The sequence below is a fragment of the Schistocerca cancellata genome, chromosome 9, assembly GCF_023864275.1.
Source record: "Schistocerca cancellata isolate TAMUIC-IGC-003103 chromosome 9, iqSchCanc2.1, whole genome shotgun sequence".
In the NCBI taxonomy this organism is placed as follows: Eukaryota; Metazoa; Arthropoda; class Insecta; order Orthoptera; family Acrididae; genus Schistocerca; species Schistocerca cancellata.
The window spans coordinates 382,381,261-382,395,625 of NC_064634.1; the positions used below are offsets into that span (position 1 = coordinate 382,381,261).

Sequence of the window (14,365 nt, forward strand, 5' to 3'; positions counted from 1 at the left end):
TTCTCATCAGCAAACCTATCCGTAGTGCTGTGCACCACTGTTAACCTATAACTAACGCCGACGTAGAAAGAAACCCGAGACAGAAACAGCAGTGCTGAACGCAAGCTTGAAGGTGAAGAGTAAACTACGCGTTAATGTTGTCAACAGCGAGTACTGTTACTGAATGTAACAGGTTTGTTTACAAACAAGACAGACAGCGTATACCGACAATATTTGTACCGTTGTACAAATATTTTAGCGTAACACAAATACAAAACTAAGGCTCTACGGTTCAGTGTTGAAGGGCCAAACTATGGACGCGGAAATATTGCATTCGATCCCCGGGTAGTTCAAAAATGGTTCAAATGGCTCTGAGCACTATGGGACTTAACTTCTGAGGTCATCAGTCCCCTGGAACTTATAACTACTTAAACCTAACTAACCTAAGGACTTTACACACATCCATGCCCGAGGCAGGATTCGAACCTGCGACCGTAGCGGTCGCGCGGTTCCAGACTGTAGCGCCTAGAACCGCTCGGCCACACCGGCCGGCCCCCGGATAGTCCTCGGGCTTTTATCTGTCGTTTGCCACTTCTTTCACCTCTGAAAATATTTTTTTATGTGAAAAATGCCGAGTTGCACCGTATTTCGTAATGTAGGTCCCCATATAACTGGCTGTGTGAGTCAGTTCAAAGATTAGTGGAAGGCAATGACATACCACCATAGCATCATGGCTAGTTCAAATTAACTTTCTCGCTGGTGACTCCTTTTCTTATAGCTTCTAAAAGGCTAAACCGGGCACAGAATCCCAACTGAAGGTTGCCAATCTAACGGCTTCCAGGGGCAAAAAAAAATTGTTTGTCGCTATTTCGTGCAATTGTTAACCTACTTTAAAATGCTGTCATAATCTTGAAACGTCCCCTAAGAAAAAATTAGACTGTTCTGGTAAACCTCTTACGTTATTTGATTTTCAAACAGCTGAGCAAAACTGAACGTACACAGACATTATATATATAATTCTTTACAAATTTCCTTTTTCTGGCGGACACACGTCCACATCATCCGCTTATAGTGACCTCTCAAAACTCTGGCATCTCTATCTCTCCACATCCACCACTGCTGGCGGCTCACCTCCAACTGACCAACGCTACGTGTTGTTTACATCCAACTGCCCAACACTACACAAGCGAATACTCCAACAATGAGTCCAACCAGCCACAGACTGCATACAGCACAGTGATTTTCATACAGAGGGCTACATGGTGTTACCAACATAAATACCTAAACAGCCTAGTTACAGTCTACTTATTAGGAAGTATAATCCTACGTCAGAGGTCTGACACAGTGAGTCAGATATTGCAGTCAGAAACTCTGTACATGTCCTGAGAAAGCGTAACTCGTGGCGCGAAAATTATCCGGACAATACTCATCCACTGTTTGATAATGATAGCGTTTAGAGACTTACAACAAACTTTAAGCGTAATTTCAAATTTTTTCTAAATTTATGTCATTTTTTTGTTAGACTATAGGTGAATACTCCGAAACTAATAAAAACAACACAATTGGCGTCAGGCAGAGCTATGGCAATTAGATTATCTGAACGTAAGAGAAGTCGAAGAAATACTCGGACTTTGCTAGTCATCTATTGCCATAACAGAAAATCATTCGTATGATGTAGAATGTGTTAAGGAAAAACAGAAAGATCACTACACTGGAAATACTGGAAGCCAACATATGACATACAATATCATCTTACAGTTACTATGAAATGATCAGATTGACTTGCCTTGTTCCCGTTGTTAAATTAAGTTTTGTTACGAATACTTGGTTCGAATAGTGAATTCATCGCATTTCTCATTCCTTGTCAAATTTATCACCACAAAAAAATGTTTTCCCCTTTCCCATTTTAGTTAATGTAAACATTTCTATGTGACAGAAATGTAATGTTTTCCTGAGTAAACATTGTATGTCATTTTTTTCTCTCTTGGTAAATAAAATCTGCATAGGTCGCCTATCGTATTTATATGTATTTGCGACGTTCAGTTGTCACCTGAAGATGGCCCGAAAAGCCGTTAGCAGTTTCTGCCCATATAAATATAGTTTTGAAGAACATTGGGAAGTGTTTTCCTATTTAAATTTTTACAGTTTTGTGTTTTCAATAATAAATGTTTTACGTGTTTAATTGCCACGCTGAGTGGCCCACGCGGTTAGAGGCCTCTCCCGCCGGAGGTTCGAGTCCTCCCTCGGGCATGGGTGTGTGTGTTGTTCTCAGCGTTTCCGGCCGGAGTGGCCAAGCGGTTCTAGGCGCTGCAGTCTGGAACCGCGCAACCGCTACGGTCGCAGGTTCGAATCCTGCCTCGGGCATGGATGTGTGTGATGTCCTTAGGTTAGTTAGGTTTAAGTAGTTCTAAGTTCTAGGGGACTGATGACCACAGTAGTTAAGTCCCATAGTGCTCAGAGCCATTTTTTTGTTCTTAGCGTAAACTAGTTTAAGTTAGATTAAGTAGTGTGTATGCCAAGGGACCGATGACCTCAGCAGTTTGGTCCCTTAGGAATTCACACACATTTGATCTCGTGTTTAACTCATTTGCAAATTAATCAGACATTTGGAGCTGTTATGTACGTGGGAGCTCGATTCCTTAAAGAATCGTGTCAGAGAGGTTTGCTGGCTCATTAAATTGCGGGCTCAGCATTTGTGCCCAATTTTCTCAGGTAACACGTGAGGTTGTTGGATTTCCATTAATTTCACCTCCTCATCAATTCACTTCATTCCATTCTCATTCAACTGTTACAGCTATGATGCCCATCATACTGGAAACCACGGATAAATCCAGGTTCGACAGGTTGTTATCATCCTGATGGCAGCATTTCAGGTAGTTCACAAAGTAGGCTCGTTGCTTTCTCTCGAATGTTCTGACGGTGACTGTAAGAGAGAGAGTTTATGGCGGTGCAATCGGCTGCCAGTGAACCATGCATGCCCGTGCCTATCTTGATCACAGGTACAACTGCTTGTGGCGTCATGTCGGAAAGGAACTGTTTGAAAGTGTTCGTAGATTGTTACTGAAACGGACTCACCAAAGAGGCACAGTTGTCTGCAACATTCATTTTATGTAAACGGTGATGTTTGTATCGAGTGTCGACATCTGAGGTCATCAGTCCCCTAGACTTACAACTACTTAAACGTAATTAACCTAAGCAGATCACACCCATCCATGCCAGAGGCAGGATTCGAATCTGCGACCGTAGCAGCAGCGCGGTTCCATGCTGAAGTGCCTAGAATCGCTCGGCCACAGCGGCCGGCTCGGTGGTTTTCCATCTGCGTCGGCGAATGCGAGGTGGTTCCCCGTATTCCGCCTCAGCTACACTATGTCGGCGATTGCTTCGCAAACAAGTTCTCCTCCACGTACCCGTACACCACCATTACTCTACCACGCAAGCGTAGGAGCTACACTCCACTCGTAGACGTGATGTTCCCTGTGGGGCGGGGAGGGGGGGGGGGTGCTCAGAGCCGTTTCAACCATTTGAACTGCGACAGACCATTGTTGTCTTGTCTAGGCGTTGCCGACCGCAGCGCCGTATTCTGCCTGTTCATATATCTCTGTATTTGAATACACATGCCTATACCAGTTTCTTTGTATCTTAAGTGTACCTGCAATAGATGTTCCGCGGCGATATTGTACGGCCATATCGCAATATCGCCATGTATTGCTTCCACATTACAGCAAAGTTGAAGGTAATTGCGGCCACACTTTGCCGTAATATAAACCCGTCCAAATGCATCTTTAGAGGCACGATCGTAAGTAGCATGTGCTCAGGCGAAACAGGTCGGAGCTAAGTGCTGCAACCCGAATGACAGCTGCAAACGGGACCGCAGCGGGAGCAGGTAACAGCGGCGCGGGCGGCGGCTGGGCGTGGCTGCTGCAAGTGCCGGTCGCAGGAAGCGAGCCCGTGACTCAGGCGCGCTGCCCGGGGTTTCGCACGGCCGGCAGCGGCACGCGGCCAGCGGCGTGCGCCAGACCGCGCACACTGCCTGGCGCCAAAGCCTCCGTCACAGCTAGTTTACTGCACCGCACTCATCCTGGACTCACTCGAAAGTTTTCCTCTCGCCTGCCTCGGAGCTTCCGCACCGTCGCGCCAACTCTCACTCCCAGAATACACGCACCCTTGGACAGGTGTGTCGCGTGAAACAAATTACGTGACGTTCTACTACACAGAGTCGAAAACGTTTATTGGCTGCCCAGGATTAATTTTCTGCACAGCTGCACCAGTTTCCTTACGGAGTCAAGAGTCTTTTGAATGGTTCGATGCAGCTCGCTACGAATGCCTCGCTTGTGCCAATCTCTTCATCTCACAGTAGCGCTTGCACTCTACGTCATCAATTACTTGTTACATATATTCCAGTCTCCCTCTCCCTACAGTTTTTCCCTCTACTGTTCCCTCTGGTACCGTGAAAATTATTCACTGATGCCTTAACACATGTCTATTCTCCTGTCCCTCCTCCTTGTTAGTGTTTTACGTGTGTTCTTTTCTTCGTCGATTCTGTGACGAACCTCCTCATTCCTTTTCAGTCCAACTAATTTTTAACATCCTTGTATAGCATAACATCTCAAAAGCTTCGATTCGCTTCTTTACCGAATTGTTCACAGTCCATGGTTCACTGTCATGCAATGCTGTGCCCCAAACGTATAAGAGCCGATCAAAAAGTTCCTTCTGAGGGCCTTGCTGCAACATACATGTGACGTAGCGCGACTCCGACGCGGGTATGTAAGCACCGACATGTAGGCAGGGGGAGCCTTTGAATGTCAGTTTAATTTCAATCATCACAATTACATTTTCGAATTTGTGGTCGTTTTCCCATATAATATTTCATATCCATGCATATGTCGATTTCTACTATTCTTGAGAGATACACAAGCATTTCATGCTGTAGTCATACAACAGTATTTATATTTCACTATTTGCAAGTAGTTTTGGCGTTGTAGCCCCATCCCTAATAGCTCAATCTTCTAATCATCCAGTTTCAAACTTGACAGCTTGACTTATTTCAAGACTGAGTGATTATGGATGAGGTCGAGGTTCATACTTGACAGCTTTGCTTGTTAAAAGATTCATCAACGGAGAATAGCGGTTCAGTTTCAAACATGCCAACTGTGCTTATTACAAAACTGAACGACTGAGAATGGAGTTGTGACACCGACCACGAAAAGATCAAACCAAATTCCCATATTAATGTCATGCTTTCAGATTTACAAGCGAGTTGTAGAATCCATTTCACACACAAAATTTCGATGACCGACCCACTCCTTTTCCGAACACGCAGTGAGCTGTGTTGCGTTATGCGTAGTCTGTGACGGGACATGTTCCAGTGTCTTTGGAGTCGAAGCAGAGAGCATGCGTAACACAGCACGGCTTGCAGCACCGGCAGAAGAGGACTGGGGCGCTCGGCGAAATATATTGTATGAAGTGGAGACGACGGCTCGGCTGAACTTTCGAAAGATACAATTAATAAATCACAGCGAGAAAACCAGAGAGCTCACAGATTCCTGTTTGCGGGGTAACTTCTAATTGAAACTCAACCGACGCCTACTCAGCGAAACACACTAGTATTATTCAAAGATTTCAATCTTAGTCTCTGGTGTTGTTTCTCTACAGCTGCGGTATGAAACCCTCGATCACTGTCAAGTATCAATGCGGCCCTAGTGAGCACCTATCACACTATCGGTAATATATCCGCCACACGACGCTATTCTCTCACTGGTCCACCCAGTTCTTAACACTGCCGTCCGTGCTGTACTTGAGCTCCCAGAGTCTCATTCTTAGAATGGGCCAATCCGCCGGACTCGCTGATCTGTTATCTTACGGCTGCAACAGTTGCAACTGCGAAGCTAGAGATTTAAGGACGTATAATGAAATTAATTTATGGAAATACAAGGAAATTCTGTTTTATTTCTGTACAGCTGTGATAGAGAATCGTTTTCAACGTAGTTATGTTTACTAAACGTCGGTATAAGTCAGAAATCTTCATGTGGACTGCAGTTATTGCCGATGTTCGCTATCTAACAGTACGGTAATTGTGTTACAACAGATTTAAGGACATATAATGACATTAATTTATGGAAATACAAGGAAATTCTGTTTTATTTCTGTACAGCTGTGATAGAGAATCGTTTTCAACGTAGTTATGTTTACTAAACGTCGGTATAAGTTAGAAATCTTCATGTGGACTGCAGTTATTGCCGATGTTCGCTATCTAACAGTACGGTAATTGTGTTACAACAGATTTAATTTGATATCACATCCATTGCTACAAATAAGAACGACATTTGGACATGAATGTCTCCATTATGGGCTCTCATGAAATCTTTTTCTTCTTTCGTGTGCAGTTTCTACCACAGCAGATGATCAAAATGTGTTATTACTGCAAGTGATGGCGGAAGCTGCTTGCCTCGTCCGTTGTCGCCCTACAGCGGTCACCTGGCTCATTCCCCTCAAGCCCCACCCACGGCAGAGAAAGTTCTTTATAACTTCATTGTGCTGTAGTGTCCGGCCGTAGCAATTTCACCTCTGACTTTGGTCGGCAGTTATCGGCAGATGTCGCACGCCATCGTCTCTGTCAACCGATGAGAACTAACAAAAGATGGCACTGTATTATTACTGAAATGCCTGGGCTAGCAGGACAGAGCGGATTAGGTTGTGGAAAGGGGCCAAAATGAGTTGCTGTCAGTTGCACTCAACATACAAACTTTATTTGTCCACACACAATATTACACAAGGATGCAAAACACACAAAGTTTTAATCTATCTCCTTTGATTAACCTTAGATCGGCTGAAGGCCACTTTCAAAATGCAAGGCGCAAGGCCTAAGCAAGAAATTAAAATACAAGGTTCTTCTGGAGGTTTCACCTTTTAAGCCCCCCCCCCCCCCCCACGCAAAAAAAAATTAATGTTCAATCTGAACAGGCAGAAGACTTTAGCAATTTAATTTTAATGCAACGTGGCTGAAACCAGCTATTAATCAATAATTTAACGGCTTAGGCCTAGAAAGAAGAATTTCAATTTAAAAGGCAGAATGCCTTGTCTTAAAACATTGGATGCAAAATTCGACTGAAGGCCCGCTATACAAGAATAACAATCTTAAGAACATCAATTTAAGAGATATTAAACTCGACTGAAGGCCACACATCAACAAAATAATTTAACGGCTTAAGTCCTTAAAACATTTCATTTAAAATAAAGAACAACAATCTTGTGCCTGAAGGGCAGACAGGAACATTAATTTACGAGATATTAAAACTCGGCTGAAGGCCACACAACACCCAAACAACCAAAATTCAAACAGGGAAGTTACTATGTAACAGACACGGAACGGCGCTTAGAAGTTTCCAAGGGTCGGCCCGGAAATGGAACACTAACGCCCATTTAGGCGAGACAAGCTGCCTGACCAACAATCTCTTAATCGGAAGGCAACCCTACCGATAGACAGCCGGCGAACCAACCAGTTACCTGGTTTCGATCACCAGACCAACGGCACTACAACCAAAATGCCAGCGAGGCGAAGAGACGAGTAACACTCGTCTTCAAATATTGGTCCGATAATAAGCCAAGGCACAATAACTGCTGACATACATGAACATCGCAACGGCTGTGGAACTACACGCCGTGGCGGACAGCATCAACACGATAAGAAAACACTCATTCGCTGCTCTTTCGCAGCCGACCAACTGGCTACTGCAGTACGCAGACAGCATTACAGCATGTAATCATTGTTCAGTCGAACTGACACAGGGTACCCAGTGTTCCACGAAACACCGCCACAAGAAACTCGAACACTCGTAAAACGAATCACTCATGATCAACTACGTAGAACAAATCACCGGCGGACACACACACAAACCCGAAGGACGGTCGGTGACGAAACACACGTCGTCTGACCAGACGACCGACCAACAACCAACCAAAGTCGTTGGCACTCGAACCATGTGTGTCCGCTGTCCGTCGGGAACTGGAAGACACGTCGATCCGGGCACAATGGCTCGGATATAACCATGCAGAGGTAACTTTTGCCCATTGGCCACGACGTCTCCGCACAAGAAGGAACTGAGCCGCGTCGAGCAAGATGACCCAGTGACGAGGCCCAGAAACGGTCATAAGACCAAAACACACGTCGCCGAAAGAGGCGACCAACTGAACGACCGACCAACATTAGATCCCGCTGCCGTCCGTCGTAGAGTTCATCCTGCGTCGTGAGCGTTCGGCGAGTACTGGCTGCCCGCGTCTCCCTAGCGCTCCGTCCCCGACAGCTGCTACGCCCCGACTGCACTTCTGCCGCGTTCCAACTCAACGACTCCCAGGTGCGATCTCTCTCTGCGACACACCACGACGGGGAAGTAATAGCCGTCCAGTAAAGATAATACGGCAGGGCAAATATCGATACGCGCTGCTGTTGCAACTCACGGGCAGGCAAGACAGTAATTCACTGACACCAGTAACTGAAATTTAAAATGACAAGACGGCCGTACGGTAAAACAAGATGTTACATAAGAGATGGCACGAACATGAGCCACGCACGGCTCAATTACCAGCGTGTTCGATTCTGTGACTGCAGGTGACAGACCACGTCGCTAAAAGAGTTTCAGGTGGAATTAGTAAAGTTGGAGTCTGACAGCCAACTAAAAGAATTATGTATGTATCTTTGCTGAACTGTTACAAATCATACTGCCCAGAGACACGTAGCTATCAAATGGTTCAAATGGCTCTGAGCACTATGGGACTTAACTTCTGAGGTCATCTATCCCCTAGAGCTTAGAACTACTTAAATAACCTAAAGACATCACACACATCCATGCCCGAGGCAGGATTCGAACCTGCGACCGTAGAGGTCGCGCGAATTCAGACTGTAGCGCCTAGAACAGCTCGGCCACCTCGGCCGGCACGTAGCTATCGCTGCACTGTGATGCATTATACAGTCCTGGAAATGGAAAAAAGAACACATTGACACCGGTGTGTCACAACCACCATACTTGCTCCGGACACTGCGAGAGGGCTGTACAAGCAATGATCACACGCACGGCACAGCGGACACACCAGGAACCGCGGTGTTGGCCGTCGAATGGCGCTAGCTGCGCAACATTTGTGCACCGCTGCCGTCAGTGTCAGCCAGTTTGCCGTGGCATACGGAGCTCCATCGCAGTCTTTAACACTGGTAGCATGCCGCGACAGCGTGAACGTGAACCGTATGTGCAGTTGACGGACTTTGAGCGATGGCGTATAGTGGGCATGCGGGAGGCCGGGTGGACGTACCGCCGAATTGCTCAACACGTGGGGCGTGAGGTCTCCACAGTACATCGATATCGATGTTGTCGCCAGTGGTCGGCGGAAGGTGCACGTGCCCGTCGACCTGGGACCGGACCGCAGCGACGCACGGATGCACACCAAGACCGTAGGATCCTACGCAGTGCCGTAGGGGACCGCACCGCCACTTCCCAGCAAATTAGGGACACTGTTGCTCCTGGGGTATCGGCGAGGACCATTCGCAACCGTCTCCATGAAGCTGGGCTACGGTCCCGCACACCGTTAGGCCGTCTTCCGCTCACGCCCCAACATCGTGCAGCCCGCCTCCAGTGGTGTCGCGACAGGCGTGAATGGAGGGACGAATGGAGACGTGTCGTCTTCAGCGATGAGAGTCGCTTCTGCCTTGGTGCCAATGATGGTCGTATGCGTGTTTGGCGCCGTGCAGGTGAGCGCCACAATCAGGACTGCATACGACCGAGGCACACAGGGCCAACACCCGGCATCATGGTGTGGGGAGCGATCTCCTACACTGGCCGTACACCACTGGTGATCGACGAGGGGACACTGAATAGTGCTCGGTACATCCAAACCGTCATCGAACCCATCGTTCTACCATTCCTAGACCGGCAAGGGAACTTGCTGTTCCAACAGGACAATGCACGTCCGCATGTATCCCGTGCCACCCAACGTGCTCTAGAAGGTGTAAGTCAACTACCCTGGCCAGCAAGATCTCCGGATCTGTCCCCCATTGAGCATGTTTGGGACTGGATGAAGCGTCGTCTCACGCGGTCTGCACGTCCAGCACGAACGCTGGTCCAACTGAGGCGCCAGGTGGAAATGGCATGGCAAGCCGTTCCACAGGACTACATCCAGCATCTCTACGATCGTCTCCATGGGAGAATAGCAGCCTGCATTGCTGCGAAAGGTGGATATACACTGTACTAGTGCCGACATTGTGCATGCTCTGTTGCCTGTGTCTATGTGCCTGTGGTTCTGTCAGTGTGATCATGTGATGTATCTGACCCCAGGAATGTGTCAATAAAGTTTCTCCTTCCTGGGACAATGAATTCACGGTGTTCTTATTTCAATTTCCAGGAATGTATATGTCGTCTTTGTTTGGAAGCACGTACGTATTAAATAGCTATTTTCAGGAGTGTAGCGCACAAAAAGTACAAATAGAATCAAAATCTCAGATGAACACCTTGAGAACAACCTGAGCATTGAAACCTCCTCGGTAGAACCTGATCTTGATACATTATTTTGCCAAATTGTAGGTCAAATATCACATTAACTCTACGATTTGTGTGTTGACTATATACCTCCTATTGACCCCCTCTCATTTTTTTCTAGTCTTGGTGTAAAGTACATTTCGTGTGGTCCAAAAATACTCTTCTTCTTCCAATGTGGTCCAGGCAAGCTAAAAGGTTGGGCATCCTGCTGTAGTCTGCGGCTGGTAGCTGTGTACGTATTCCCCGACATAAGGTAATGCACCATTGGCCACACGGCGTGGCAGAAAGAAAGCGGGCCAGGGCGATTGCTCTGGGCTACCGAGTCGCCGGCAATCTCGAACAGCGCCATATCGGTGGCGGGCGGCTATTGTCTGGAGAAAGCGGAGCAGCCCGCCTGGTGCGACCCGGCGCCCCCTAATACAGGCAGGGTCCCCTCTATCAGCGGCTCTTAATTCGCCGCGACCGACGCCCGCCCCCGCGCTCTAATGGGATCAAGTCGTTACCCAGCCGCGCTGGCACCCACGGAGACCCTGGCGCGTTCCGTTAGCTGGGCTGTCCAATTGAATACAGGGCTCACGCAGACCGAGGGACGCTTTGTCGCAGTGGATAGGTCAACAACCTGAACGATCCATATTCTACATCTACCCCAAAATACACGGACATAACAAAAATTATGGGCTACCTCCTAATATCGTGTCGGGTCACCCTTTGCCTGACGTAGTGCAGACCTGGAGGTGGTTGGAGGTCCTCTGCAGAAATTTTGAGGCGTGTTGCCGGTGCAGGATTTTGAACACGAACTGACCTCTCCATTAAGTCCGATAAATGTTCGATAGGACTCCCGTCGGACGATCTGGGTGTCAGAGCATTCGCTCGAACTGAACGCAATGTTCTTCAAACAAATTGAGAGCAATTATGACCCAGTGCAATAGCGCATTGTCAACCATAAAAATTTCATCGTTGTCTGGGAACATGAAGTCCATGAAAACCTGCAATGGTAACCGAACCATTTCCAGTCAATCATCTGTTCAGTTGGACCAGTCCATTCCAATCAGCCACACCACTATGGAGCCACCGTCAGCTTGCACAGTGCCTTTTTGACAACTTGGCTCCATGGCTTCGCGGGGTCTGTGCCACACTCGAACTCGAACTCAATAGCTCTTACCGACTGAAGTCGGGATTCATCTGACCAGGTCACAGTTATCCGGTTGTCTAGATCACGAGCCCAGGAGAGGCACTGCAGGCGATGTCGTGCTGTTACCAAAGACACACGCTTTGGTCGTCTGCTACCATAGCCCATTAACACCAGTTTTCGCCGCAATGTCCTAACAGATACGTCCGTCGTGCGCCCCACATTGATTTCTGCTGTTATTTCACGCAGTCTTGCTTGTCTGTCAGCACTGACAACAAAACGCCAATGGCACTGTTCTCGGTCGTTAAGTGAAGTTCCTCGTCCACTGCGTTGTCCATGGTGAGAGGTAATGCCTGAAGTCCTCGGTACACTCTTAACACTGCGGATCTCGAAATATTGATTTCACTAACGATTTCCGAAGGCAACGGCCTTGCCGCAGTGGATACACCGGCTCCCGTCAGATCACCGAAGTTAAGCGCTGTCGGGCGTGGCCAGCACTTGGATGGGTGACCATCCGGGCCGCCATGCACTGTTGCCATTTTTCGGGGTGCACTCAGCCTCGAGATGCCAATTGAGGAGCTACTCGACCGAATAGTAGCGGCTCCGGTCAAAGGAAACCATCATAACGACCGGGAGAGCGGTGTGCTGACCACACGTCCCTCCTATACGCATCCTCAGCTGAGGATGACACGGCGGTCGGAGGTCCTGATGCGCCACTTGTGGCAATCACTAAAACAAAGGCGTTTTTTGTCACGGTAAGATCAGTTCACGTAATTTACTCCAGTAATTGAATAATACAATATCCTGTTGACTGCCACTTACGTAGGGAAAAATTAGTATCGTAATAAAATAAGATAAATCAGCGCTCGCGACGGAACTTTAGGGGTTCATTTTTCCCACGTGCCTTTTGAGTGTGTAAGGTAGAAAAATGGTCTTAAAGTAATTGTAGGCACCCTCCACCCTCTTCTAAGCACTCTAAGTGTGAACTGCAGAGTAATTATGTAGATGTATATCAACACAGCGAATACATTCTGGATCGATCTGCTAGAAAGTCGGTACAAATGCAGCAATCAAGTCCCTGCGATGTTTATTTCTTATCGGTTTTTGATTGAGAGTATTGATATAGGTAGCGACCAAAGTAAGAGTAATTCAAAGCTCTTACCATAACTGATTTTCAGGTTCACTTTCTAATTATCTCTGTTAAGCACTTCCATTGAAGGTAATCCGCACTTGAGGCCTACAGTATAATGTAACTGTAAGTAGTTTAGATATATCGGAAGCAGTATTTCCGATCGTGCCCATTACTGAAAATCTTATCTACTAATAGGAAAATTCACATGTTTGTATCCATTAGCTGGCAACGCCGAAACAAGCTATGCCTGAGGTATTTCCATCAAACGCAAAGGAGCACTTGGAAACTTCTATGCACGGTTGAGCAAGTAACTCGAAGCACTGTCTTCCTTTTCAATAAGAAAATTAGAATCACAGTGTTTATAATAGATGTTGGTCGTTTAACGTCAGAAGCCTCAGTGCGGTGATGGTTTTCTTTGCATACTGCTCTTTTTTTTGTCAGTGGTCGTTTTTCTATTTGCAAATATAACGGATACAATGGCAGATATTTCTATTTGTGGTATATCAATACGTACACACATCAGTGTGGTTATTGTCTCTCATTTTTGTCGAACAGTCTTCCCATAAACACATCACAAACTTAACGACCTGACGTTTTCTGCTTGGTCATAACTGCACCACTATATAGACTACGCCTGTCGGTTAAGACTAAAAGTTTTGCCTCCATGCGTCGACACTTCAACACCCGACCTGTTGTTTAGGGGAAAATAACCATTAATGTCTTGCTCTTGCCACACATACTTGTAGGTAGTAACCAACATAAAAAAGCACGACTTGTAATAGCAATACTTATTAGTGAGCAAATGACCTAAATATTGTTGTTCCCTCCACCGTCCTCGGTCAGGAATAGAAATATCTGCACTTATATGCATTACACACCAACGACCTTGCCGCAGTGAGAACACTGCTTCCCGTCAGATCTCCGAAGTTAAGTGCTTTCAGGCTTGGCTAGCACTTAGATAGGTCACCGTCCGGGCTGTTGGCAAGCGGGCTGCACTCAGCCCTTGAGGAGCTACCTGGCTGAGAAGGAGCTCCACCGGCACGGAAGAGCGGTGTGCTGACCACCCATACGGGACTCCGGTGACGCCTAAGGCCTGAGGATGACACGGCTGCCGGTCGGTAACATTGGGCTTTCAAGGCATGAGCTGACGGAGTTTGCTGTATCCATTGTACACTGTATATTCATTATGTCTATGTTGTGATGGTCACCTGCTTTTGTTGTGGAACATAAATAGGTGAAAGGGAAAGAACAACATACTACAAAAGTAGTTACTGTTATGAGGTTGCTTGCAAGCAGGAAGTATACAGCCTCGCCATAGGGTCACATAGGATTAGGCAACACTACAGCAAAAATACAGCCTCGCCATAGGGTCACATAGGATTAGGCAACACTACAGCAAAAATACACAGCAAGGCAGATTTGAACAATTTACAATATTTTATTAATAGAAACTATAAATGACTTAATTTTAGCATGAAGAAGTTGCATGTCAGTAGTTCAGTATTATGTGCACTGTCTGTCTTTAACTCTGGTCTATTCCTGGATCTATTGAAAGATAGCTGTGATCACTTTCTTTGGCGGCGATTGTAGACAAGGTCATGGTGC

The 14,365-nt window shown here is 46.8% G+C and overlaps 1 protein-coding gene and 1 pseudogene across 1 annotated transcript in view; both read left to right on the forward strand.

Annotated features, from left to right (window-relative positions):
* LOC126100462 (mucin-17) overlaps positions 1-14,365 on the forward strand; it is a 375,348-nt gene that overhangs the window by 203,481 nt on the left and 157,502 nt on the right. The gene's annotated exons all lie outside the window — the stretch shown is intronic.
* Positions 12,049-12,166, forward strand: LOC126102211 (5S ribosomal RNA; annotated as a pseudogene).